The sequence below is a fragment of the Melozone crissalis genome, unplaced genomic scaffold, assembly GCF_028551555.1.
Source record: "Melozone crissalis strain CALT ecotype California unplaced genomic scaffold, PUWL_Pcris_2 ptg000013l_1, whole genome shotgun sequence".
Lineage (NCBI taxonomy): Eukaryota > Metazoa > Chordata > Aves > Passeriformes > Passerellidae > Melozone > Melozone crissalis.
In genome coordinates, this window is record NW_026535791.1 from 40,788,488 (window position 1) to 40,800,588 (window position 12,101).

Genomic DNA, 12,101 nt, shown 5'->3' on the forward strand with positions numbered 1-12,101 from the left:
CAGGACAGCTTTGCACAATATGTGACAGAGGTGTTGTGCTTTCTCCTTTTTTACCTAGAAATCTTTCCTGTGTCTTAAAAACCACAAGAAAGATAGCAGAGGTTCCATCTACACCCACCCGCCCCCCTCTTAAATCTGCTGGTTTTACTGCTCGTTGCAGAGAGCAGTTTAATTGCACTTCCAGACCATAGGAGCTATTGGTGTGCCCAATCTGTTTGTGTAAAACACATAGATTCTCTTTATACCCTCCCACTATGATCTGCACAAAGCTTAAACCTAGACTGAGCTCTCACTTCCAAAGTTTTCTGTATGAAATTAGTGTTGCACTCTAATTGAGCTTGTAGCACCCCAGAAATACACCAACCCAGCTGAGAGGTGCAGCCTGTTTGCACCATGTCACAGGTGAGCTGCTCAGTACAAAGATCTCAAAAACTGAAGCATAGTATAGGTTAGAGTAGATGGTATATTCTGAACTGTAATATGTATTTTGTGATGGATTTCCATGAAAAGTATTACCACATTATTATGTGGTAGATGCCCATAGAAAATAAACACAATAGCTTTTCATTTGCTGGCTCCTTTAGTACGTGGTCAAAGACAGAAAAGGATTTCATACTGCTATTGCTTAAGCTGGAACTCTGACATTTCTATAGCAGATGAAAAATTATTTTCTAGGCACATTTCTGAGTTCATCTAAACTGAGAGAGGTAGCTGTTATCTTTCTGTAATATCAGAATGTTTGTTTGAGAAATAGTCATTCCTCTCCTTAAAGTATGTGAGAGCAGGATGCAGAGGGTCAAATACAGACTCTTTTGTGCAATAAATAACTCCCAAGTCATAACTCATCTCTTTATATAAGCATCCAGAAAGTTTTCAGCACATTTTTGTCTTGACCTTTTAGCACAAACAAAAGTACTTCTGCTTGCTAGGCAACTGATTTTTGCCCATCACTTGAGAGGTTCAAATGAAATAGCAGTGATTTTTTACCACTGTTTCAGAGGACTGCAAAAAGAAGAGGTATTTAGTCGAATGGATAGCTTCAGGGAATTATTAACTGCTACTATAAAAATAACAGAAAATATTTCAGAACCCCCAACCATGACAAATGTTTTTTTTGCCAGTGTACCATTTTAATGATAATTTCAAGAGGAGACAATCAGAACTGCAATCCAGAGAGCAAGCAGTTTCAGGCAAGAAGCAGTGGGAGAGTTTCACAGTTCCTTTCAGATAAGAAATGTAACCAACATGCACATGTGGAAAATAGATTAAAATGCACCATTAGAACTCCTCTCCTAAGTAAGGTAGTGAAGAAAATCCTCCCCAAAGTGGGAGTGTATCCACTTGCTGTGGATGCGTATTTTCCTACTGTCATCACTGCAGCTTCCTGTGACGGTGACAATACAAACCAGAACCAGACACTATTAATGATTTTAGTAACACTGAATGATGGGACTGTGCATGTTTTATAAATATTTACATTTTGTCTTTATTAATACAGATTTTGCTAAGCTGACAAAGGACTGATTTCCGTAGGAAACGCAGGCTTCTGTTAGTCCCCCAAGTAATAGAGAGAAAATTAACCTCCTTACACATAAGTAATAATAAAATACTTTAATCCAAAGTTAATACAAACTCTAGTCATATTCCCATCTTCATACAGACTTTGCTTTTGCAGGGTACTGTGCAACTTCACTTTCTTGGATGAACTGTGCAAAGCAACATCAGTGTATCTGCCTAACAAATGCTCCCTGAAGAACGCGAAGATCCCGAAGGTGTTTGCAAGGGCGCCCCGTTAGCTTGCACACACCATCCGTGCCCTCAGTGCCCAATTCATGGCCATAACCTCCTGCTCCCCTGCTCTCAGCTCGAGCCCTGGGCAGGCTGGGTGAGGCTGCAGAAGCGCTGTCTGCCTCTGGGGGTCTGTGCCACAGTGTCCCTTCGTCAAGACATCGGCCACCACTCACGAGCGGTAACTGCCTGGCCTTCTCCAGCCTGGAAGAGGCACCTGTGGAGCAAGACTGAACTTGAACTGAAGGGAGAAGATGGACAACAAAGTGTAAGGTTCCTGAGTTTGCCAAAAATATTTTACTTGCCAAACGACACAGCTTTCATGGGCTGAGAGACCTTTAGCAGAGAGGAACTGTGCAGCAGGAAATCTGGGCTCATTTTGCTGTGCATATCAGGCTGTGGCCAGAACCAAAGTAGCTGTGCTAACATGTGAAAAGTCATCTGATGAAAGGCCACTACCAAACAGGCCCAACTCGGAGGAGGAATAGCCTTAATACATTTTTTTTTTTTGGTTTTGGTTCCAGAAGATGTCTGTGTCTCATGACTGTAATAATACTCAATCATCATGCTATAATGAAGGGCTTTTCATGTAATCATCTGTAGAACTGATTACTTTGGTCTATACCCTTATCATGCTGAGCTTCCTGGCAAAATTCCCACTGACATCTGTAAGAGAAAGATTGGAACTTTCCTCAGCAGTTTACGGCTTTTGTTTGACAATACCATGCTTTTCAGACACTTCACAGTGGAGATTAAGCATTTAGACTCTTAATTCCTGAAATATTAAAAAGCCTCTGTAGAGATAACACACTTATTCTCAGAAGTCTAAATTTGTTCTGGTCATTATTGCTTCTAAGAGTACAGCACCAAAGCAAGGCATGAACAGGTATGGAAAAGCTTCTATCCAAGATGCTGAAAATGGTAGACTCTCAAGGTGTCATGTCAAAAATAGGAAGGAAGATAGGAGATTTTATATTGTGGATGATATAGAAATATTTGCTTGCTTTTTCTTGCCATAAAAAACCCCAGTTAGTCAATCCAAACCACTGAAAGTTCAAAAGATAATGCACTCACAGATTTACTCTTTATTTTTAAAAAAAACACTACATCCTTTTCAGCCAAGTTTTGCCATTAACTCTGAAGGGACTAGGATGCCCAGGAGATTAGTAGGATCTGAAAAAGGATTGGACATTTATAGGGATAGCCAGAACACACATGATATGAACTCTATAAGCTCGTTTGTAGAGGTTAAGAGCTTGTTTTTCAAAATATTGAATGTATGTAATTCATTTTGGCTTGAGTGGGAGTTCAGGGCATGCAGCAGTGCCAGAGAAGAGACCTTAATTTCCTGTCACAAGGGCCAAGTGTCTATATTTGGATATTCTTGCTTTTCATAATTTGCACCGCAGCAGCAATTAAGGGATAACATTACAGGCAACGATCCCATTGTACTAGAAATAACAGTTGTTCATTACTCCTGAGGCCTTCAGCTCTAAAGCCAAGGCAATTATCAGAGAGTTTATTGAAAAGAAAAGTGAGGAGCAAATCCCTGCAGTGCCCGTTTTTAGGCCCCACGTGCAGGTGCCTGGGTTGGAGGCTGCTCTCTGCAAACCCTTTGCTTGTCCCACACCCAGGCAGGCCACTTGAAGCGGTGGCAGAGGTGTCCCAGAGCTGCACAAGGAGGCACTGCAGCATTCCCTCTGGGCACCATGCAGGTCAGGCTGGGGAGCCCAGCCCGGGCAGGGACAGAATGAGCTGGGCTGTGGAACTGCAGCTCTTGCTGTGGGGTGAGACACACATCATCACCAAGCATTGTTTTCCCCTACTTCCAGCAAAGCTTTTGGTGCAGGTGCCTGTTGGAGGTAGAGCAGCAGGTTATTGTGGGCTGCAGCCTGGGTTTTCAATGGACTAGGCATTTGGGAGTGAGGTCAGGAGAGCTGGTCCCCTCCCAGTGCAGCAGACACATCTACTGTGAGGGTGTCACAGGAGACATCCTGCCTGATCACCCAGTTTCCAGACATGGAGAAGCAGACTAAGGGGCTGCAGAGACAGGTCAGGAGTGCAGGAGCATTTCTCCACCTTCTAACAAGCATCACCTTCATGGGTAGGTGACACAGGTGCCCCTGTGCTGTGGTTTGCCATAAGACCTATATGTTTCCATAGCACCTTTACCACGTTTCTTAAGGATCATGCTTCACAAATACTGTCAAATGGTCCAATCTCAGCTAAGAAGTTGCAGGAATATTCTAAATTTGGTGAATGGTATGTGGAAATTTTTGGCTATGTCTGCACTAGCTCAGCAGAAGCAGACTGGAGGAAAAGGGATCTGGTGCTCCAGGGGTTTTTACTTTGGACCAAGTCCATGGCATGGCCTGAACACCTGCACACCCAGGAGTGTCTCATGAAGAGCCCCTCCTTCTGTAGCCCAGATGCCTCCAGGGTGCAAGCCAGGCAGGCTGCTGGGAGAGGCAGGAGCTGCCTCAAGAAGAGTGTGCCTTGATCTGAACTAACAGACTCCTGCAGGTGTACCTGCCCTCCCACAGGCATCCACTTTGTGGTCAGAAATAGACATAAAAGTTGAGGTTATGCACAGCACTTTAGCTGGCCAATCTCTTCTGTGAAAGGATGCACTGAGCTGTTTTTCCAGAAGCATGACATTCTGAAGCCCAGTCTGAAACCCAGGGCTATGCTGCTTCTAATCCTAGCTCTCCTCTGAAATGCACATCTCTCTTTGTCCATCATTTTATCTGCTTATTTTCCTTGCCTGGGTTTTCTGAGGATTCAATTTTGCACATTAGTCCTAAGATGTGCAGGCTTCCATGTAGGCATTGAAAGAAAAATAAGCTGAAAAAAAAATTCACATATACTAGTAAAATTGCTTTATCATTATCATATTTATTGTTTTATTATCATATAAAGAAAAAAAAAGAAAAGGAAGGAAAGAAACAAGAAGGAAAGACAGACTTCATGATCAGGATATTGTCAAAGAGAAGTGGAGCTGGAAGGTGTCCAAACTTAGCTAGTATGCAGACATTTCCACAGTGCTTAGAATCTCCTCCACAACATCCTTGTTCAGCATCAAAATACTCTGTTTTGTGAGTTAAAAGACTTAAATTTTCCTATTCCTTTCATGTTGATTTTGTACTTGTATTGGAATAATGAATTAAATGCTATGTTTCCACTAAATGCTGCAGATATTACATAGGGCAGTATCTATATGGATATTTGTATTCCATATAGGTACTGTTTTGACAGTATCTGTATGGAATACCTAAAACCCATAATTTTTAAGAATTTTTCTCTGAGAAAAATTTGATTTGGTTTTAGGATTTTTTTTTCTGATTCAGCATGTTGAAATGTTGAAATATTAATGTTTCCCCAAGCGTGGAAATTCTTACTGGTTGTAATTATAATTATCCTAAATACTTTTGTTTCTTAAGCCAAATAGGGCAATAGCAGCTAGAATATGCTGGCCTACATGTTGTAATCTATTGAAATTCACATCTTATGCTTTTTATTTGAGCAATTTTCCTTAATTTTTATTGTCTTACTGTGTATGCAACCTATGCAAGACATATTTATTCTAAAATAGCTGTTAGTTATTTAAATATTTTGCTCTATTGTTTCTAACACCAGACATTTCAGCAATGGCATCTTAGCAAAGCATAAAATGTCTTTGACTTTTTATGACAACATTTGTTTGATCTGTTTCCTTCTTGCTTAGGTTATGAAATTAGAGAAGAATAGCTATTGATAACCAAAGAAAAATATGTATGGAAAGTTTAAGATTTTTCCAGTAAACCACTCAAGTATGAGCTCAGTTTGTTTTTCTTTTATACTTCTTTTCTTAGGTATTGTCTCTTTTTTTATGACTATGTCTAGAGATACTCATATCCCCAGGTGAGACCTGGGAGGATTTAAGGGGAAGAACACACCATCTGGAACACTTTTCACTTTCTGCATTTACAACATGATTTAGCTGTACCCATCAGCTCTGCAGCTTGGCTGGGGCTGTGCAAGTTGACTGGTGTTTTTCTAACTGCTGTCCCGTAGGATTTATGGTTCTGCAGTCCAAATCCACCTTCCAGATCCCTGCGATCTCACTGACAATTCATGATGTTGTATGAGGTTAGTTGAGGATCTCATTTACAGTTACGTGGAGTCATGTGATGCCTTTATTTCCTTTTTTTTTTTTTTTTTTTTTAACCTAGGGTCACTTTCTGGAGCAAATTCATGGCTTAATTATAGGGGCCTTATGGTCAGTAAATAAAATTGAGACTCAAAGGCAGTGTTGCAGTGACTAGTAATGAATCAGAAGAGTCACCGTTTGGATAATAGATTTTCTACAGCATTTACATTTCAGTTATCACTGGGTTTTTTCCACTCTTGGGAAACCAACCCAAAAGCAGACTGGCCACTTTTAAGGCTGAAAAAGCCCCCATGGATTTAGAAGATGAAGGATTGGTTCTTGGCTTGCTCAAAGAGACTGCTGGAGGCCTACTACAAGGCCTTTTGTTAGGATGATGGAAGGGAACATTTTGTGTTGGAAGGTCATTCTGGCTGCTGCTTTATTTTCTGTTTGTCATCTGTTTTTACAGACCTGAAAAAGGGCTGGGTATTTCCAGCCAGCCCTCCCTCCCTATCCTCCTTTCTACAGTATTCTTGAATATTCTGTGCAGCTCTGCCCTTTCATTTTGCAGCTGGGTGTCATGTCCAAAGAGAATCAAAGCCTACTGAGATGCAATCCATGGACTTGCTGGGCTTTGATTCTTGCCCTTCATGCATTATCAGAGAAAATTCTCAGCCTAAGGAATTTATATAACTGTTGAAAAGATACTAAGGGCTGAAAATTGGCTTTTCCTGGCCATAGAAATATAGAATCACATTGAACCATTCCAAGGATCACAATTAGCACTAGTCCTGGAGATAGTTGGCAATATGGACCATAAGACCATGCAGCCTCTTTCTCCTTCCTTGAGCCGGACTGTATCCACTGGGATTTTGTCATTCTGTGCCAGAGAAAGTGACAGGTGAAGTTGAAACTTTATTTTAAACCTTTAACTTCCCATGTCACTTGACTATACCCTTGAAGGAAAGTGATTTATGATACTGGCTTTGCCTTCCTTGCTCTACTAGGAGATGAAGTGATGCCTGACAGGGATATCCATCTTCATTGCTGATATTTTGATTGGAATTGGTGGGTGCTAAAGATGCAAGAGACAGTGACTGTGCCTTTCAAAATATTAGGAGGTGAAGAAATATGCTTGAGGAGCTGGCAGATTATCAGAGGGGGAAAAAATCCAAAAAAAAAGAAATCTCAGTTAGAAAACCAGTGGTTTTTTTGCTAACTCTATTAATTAGTCCATAGGAGTTTTGTCATGTAATTGTTACTGATCTTAACAGATATATTTCTTTCTGGACACACAACAGGTCTTATTTCTCAGTTTGAATATTTTCAATTGGTTTATTCCATAACTAAATAAAAAAAGGACACTGAAAAATAGGGAAAGCCTAAGATTTTGCAAATCCACTAAGCATCACAAAATACAGGATGATTTCTTCTGCTTCCAAGGCTGCTGGAGCTGGGTGGCAATTGGGAGTGCTTGGTATTCTGGTAGTGACCCTCCTCCCTCAAGAGCCAGATCCTCAGAAGAGTCACAGCATTGAGACACGAGAGCGTGGGCTTGGGTTTCTCTGCAGAAAGGTCAGAGGCAGCAGCCTCCAGCTGCAAGTGCAGGTACAAGGCAACAAAGAAAAATAAACAGAAGCTTTGCAGAGAATGGACTGAAGCAAGGAAACAATATAACAAATAAATGTAAAACATTTTTTTCTCATTTCCAAACTCTGTCTAGGAGGACTGGTAAATAAAACTAGTCAATCTGTGGAGTGATTCCTGGACAAGAAAATGAGTTAATGTGCAGCAGAGTGTAGAGCTGGTGGGCACCATCTCTACCTGCTTGTTTGTTTTCCCCTGACACAAATATTTCCTATCATCACCAATGATAATTTCTGGAGACACTGGACAGAGGTGATAAAATCACTCCACATTTCAAATACATGTGGTTTTTAGTCACCAATAATTTATGTTAGTTTTTTACTGGTGGCTACGAGTTATCAAGAAATGTATCATCTGGGTAGTGAAACCTGCTCCCCTCTCCTAAATGCAGAACAAACCTGAGAGAGGACAAACCTGAGTAGTGGGCCACTGATGCATAGTAAATGCAATTGAAGATAATATGATTTCTATTTGCAGGCACAATGCTAATACTGAAAGAAGAGCAAAGTTTCCCTTTGTGCAGGGGGCCTGAATGCACCAAATATCACCTCCTGACCACTCAATATTATGTACTTCTTGTCCTTCTCTAAAGATGTGAATTAATTTCAGTCAAAGGACACAAACCAACCACATAAAACCACATTCAGTTGTTTTTATTTTATACTGGAATCATTGCAGTTTGTATAAATGTAAACTGGTTAGTCTGGGAGCAGAAAACACCCAACCAACAACCAAGCTTAAGTATGTGTACTAAGTGGGCCCACCATCCAGTGCAATGATCAGAAAATGGCTTGAAGTTATTAAGGAAAATCATTGAAGCTATCAGTCTAGTGCATAGTGAAAAGCTCAAAGATAATAGATTGCAGTAGATTGGTCTGAGTAAGCAAGAAAATAGCAGGGAACACATCAGATTCTTGATATATGGAAAATCACTTTTTTTTTTTCTGGGAAAAAACCTGAAGCATCCATACGTGCACTCAACAGGTGTGTTTATTTTCACATATGATATAGTTAGCAGCTTGTGTATCAATGTGTACATCAAGTGTTTGCTTTTAGAAAATTATATTGATTGGGTCTTTTTGTCTTTTTAGAAAAACCATTGCAATACATACTGTGAGCATAGGGAATGACACAGCAAAAACAAGAGAGACGCAATCAGCATGGTTTCCCCCCCCCAGCAGGAATAAATCATTATAACCATAAATCACACAAGTTATTACAGGGCTCAAACAGCCCTGAAAATTCCAAGTAGCAGAAGCAGATAATTAAAGAGGAAAAGTTGAGACCAAGCCTTCAATTTAAACTGTTTCAAGAACTCATTGCAAATCCCTTTCTTTTCTTTCTTTTCTCACTCTCTCTTTAAGTGGAAAACAAATGTAATTGGAAAAACAAAGTGCACCAAAAATATTACTTACAAATTGTCCTTAGCAGCATAATGGCCTAATTGGTGAAGGGGTGATGCAGTCCCAGGGTTTGGAGAATGGCACAGATGGAGAGCAGTTGTGTGTGCTGATGAGAGGGCAGATGCTCTCAAAGGCATTTTGCAGCATTAGATATCCTGGCTCATCTCCATCGGCGGCACCGATCTCATCACTCCCAGCATGTGAAGAGATTTCACCCTCTAATGCCAGGGCTGCATGGCTGTAATGAGATGCACCAGTGCTGGAGACACCATGAGAGCCCAGAAGCAGAATTTTAGGAAAACATCCAGAGCAGTTGTCATCTGTATTTTCATATGACCTTGCAGTTCAAAATAGGGTAGACAGCAGCCTGGCATGACTAGCTGATTCTGTGCAGGCCTTAACAAGAACATCCCTTGTTGGTGGTTCACTTATTACTCATCTCTTAGTCTCTGCCTAGTTTACACTTGCAGTTTTGCTCTATAAATATATGAAATACTCTTTATATCAACACCTCTTTCTGTGTTGAAGTCTCAGTTACAGTATACACTCCATTGTACAGTTTGAACAGGGGATGTCTAAATAAAAGTTGACAGATTGTGTTGAATTGTGAATTCCCTCTGAAGAGACATAGAAGACCTTTTACAGTAAACAGGAAATGAGTAAGACAAAAAAGCAGTTTATGAAATAAATTGTTTAAAGATAGACTGAGAATTTTTCTTTCCTGCCTCGTACAAAAGTAAAGGGCTATGCAATGAAATCAGAAGGTGGTAAATTATAAAATATTGTATAAAAATATTTTGTGACATGATATATATAATCATATAAATAAAATGCAGCAGACCTAGAAGAGACAATAAAATTAAAAAATATTTTTAAGTATCACCTAGATATCAAATACATATAAAGAGACAATGGCAATAGGATGAAAAAAAGGATATAAAATCTTCAGAATCCTAGCATAACAAGCATTATTAAATAGAAGAATAATAGGTAGAGAAGGAAAGTAGAGATTACCACGTAGGAGGTTGTTTGCTGAGAAGATTTTAAACTTCCTCTGCGATACCTGATCCTGGCTGCTGTAACAGATATATACAAATCTGTGCTGATTTTCCATCTCATCCAGTGTGGCTCTTCAGTGCCTGATCCTGTCCCTGAACTACAGATCATGCATTCTTCCATATGCATTTCTGAAGCTGATTAAAATTTTTTTTCATAATATCATGATTTAAACTAATTTTTTTTATTAGCAGCAGGATCAGTTAATAATTAAATAGAGAAAAAAAATCAACCTGCAGGTAGAAAAGAGGCCATTTCTTTGAGTCTGATTATGGGCAAATTTGTGCACTTTTCTGTAAACAAACTGTATTTTGATGAAGCAGTAAAGTTCTCTTTCATTTCATACTCTCCCTATTTATTCAACAACAAGAAAGACAGAACCAGATCCTTGATTGCTATTAATGACATATTGTAAGCATTGGTTGCAAGACAATGCAAAACAAGGGCATAATTGATATCATGACAAACAAAAACCAAGGGAAGCCAGATATGAAATCTTGGCTTCTCCTTGAGAAAAAAATCAAAAACAAACTAATAAACCAACTAAAACACAGTGAATTGGCTGTTAATAGTCTCATAATTAAGAAGCAAAACCCCAATAAAAGGCAGTCTGGCCAGAAGTGAAATGGGTGCAAGACCCAACATGCAAGTTGCAGGAAACCCCCTTGGTTTTGCAATTAGAAACCCAGCTAGTGAAACTATGAGCATAAAGCCACTCATCCTGTTCATAACGTATGGTTCTTGTTGCTTATTCTGCTTTCATCTGAAACAGTAGTAAAGGCTTCTGGAGTTACACTTTTGATGGGTAAAAACTTGTTTGCTAGGGCTTGCAACTCCACTATATGGTTACCAGGAGAATTTGAACTCCATCACTAGTGTTTTTGTAGCTAGTCAGTGTTATAACCAATATAACTCCTTTATTCAAAGTAGCAACAACGCTGTAATGTGATTTATATACAAAAATCCCTACTCTTTTGAGTAAGGAAGTTACAGCATAAACCAATACCTTTAAACACTTCTCTATTCACTCCTGGGTGCAGAAAATGCCATTTGCCTTCCACAGGCTTAATACAATTTGAAAATGTTATTTTACTCTCTGTACACATAAATGTGCACATACATTTACAATGTATATATATATATATATACTTTTTTTTATTACTAAAGTAGTCTAAACTCACTTTAGTAATCTAGACTTTAGATAAATCCGCTTTGAAGTGAAGTCAGGGGGTAGGAAAACATCTTCTAGCTGGGATTATGGAATAAAATGTTCTGTATTGCTAAAGCAGCTTATCCTATACTTATCAATTAACAGTTAGAGTGACAGTTCTGACTGGGTGATGGTATTTTTGCAAGTTTCTAGAAAACAAATAGGCTAGTTTTAAGAAGTAGGTTTAAAGATTGCAAGTCATCTCTTTAATTGTTGGTTGGTTTGGACTAAGGCCTTTTACTTGATGAAAAAATACTTGTTATAATGCAGTTTTAAAAGCTTCTTATGCATGTAAAATACCTATGTCATTTTATAATATAATGCTGGTACTTAAACACATGCTCTTAGACATACAAACACACACAAAAAATCCCCAAACTCAGACACTAAGAATTTAACATATATACAAGCAGCAGTAGCTGAGTCCTTTAGGTTAGGCTTATTGTTATTAAATACTGAATGTAAATGGCTGATATTACTGAAACAGCAGCAGCAGATTAGAAAGTAATATGAAGCCAAGACTAATCCAGAATCTAAAATGCATCATTTCTAACCACTGCACCTCATGAGAATCTGAATTTCATCTATCAGGCTCCAGCAATTTCATCTCTCAGAGAAGCCAGAGGAACCCACTTTGTTACATATTTGAGAATATCTAGCAAGAGATTTTTAAAAATGGCCAACGTTTCATTCTGTACTGTCTCAGCAGACTGGGATGTGATGATGATGTTGAATTAAACTGCCATCTTAATAGACTTTCAAATTAAATTATCATAAGTAATGGATTACATATAATCAAAATAGTTTATGACCTCTAAAAAATATGAAGACTAATATCATATATAAAATTGGAATCAGACATAGAATC

General features: G+C 39.0%; 1 protein-coding gene across 3 annotated transcripts in view; it reads left to right on the forward strand.

The window, feature by feature from the left end:
• ZBED1 (zinc finger BED-type containing 1) overlaps positions 1–12,101 on the forward strand; it is a 52,873-nt gene that overhangs the window by 21,345 nt on the left and 19,427 nt on the right. For 2 of the 3 annotated variants that reach the window (XM_054271393.1, XM_054271396.1), the window contains exon 2: positions 1,676–2,674. The exons of the other annotated variant lie outside the window; for it this stretch is intronic. The gene's annotated coding sequence lies outside the window, so the exon portion shown is untranslated. The remainder of the gene's footprint in view (positions 1–1,675; positions 2,675–12,101) is intronic. 3 annotated transcript variants of the gene reach the window in all.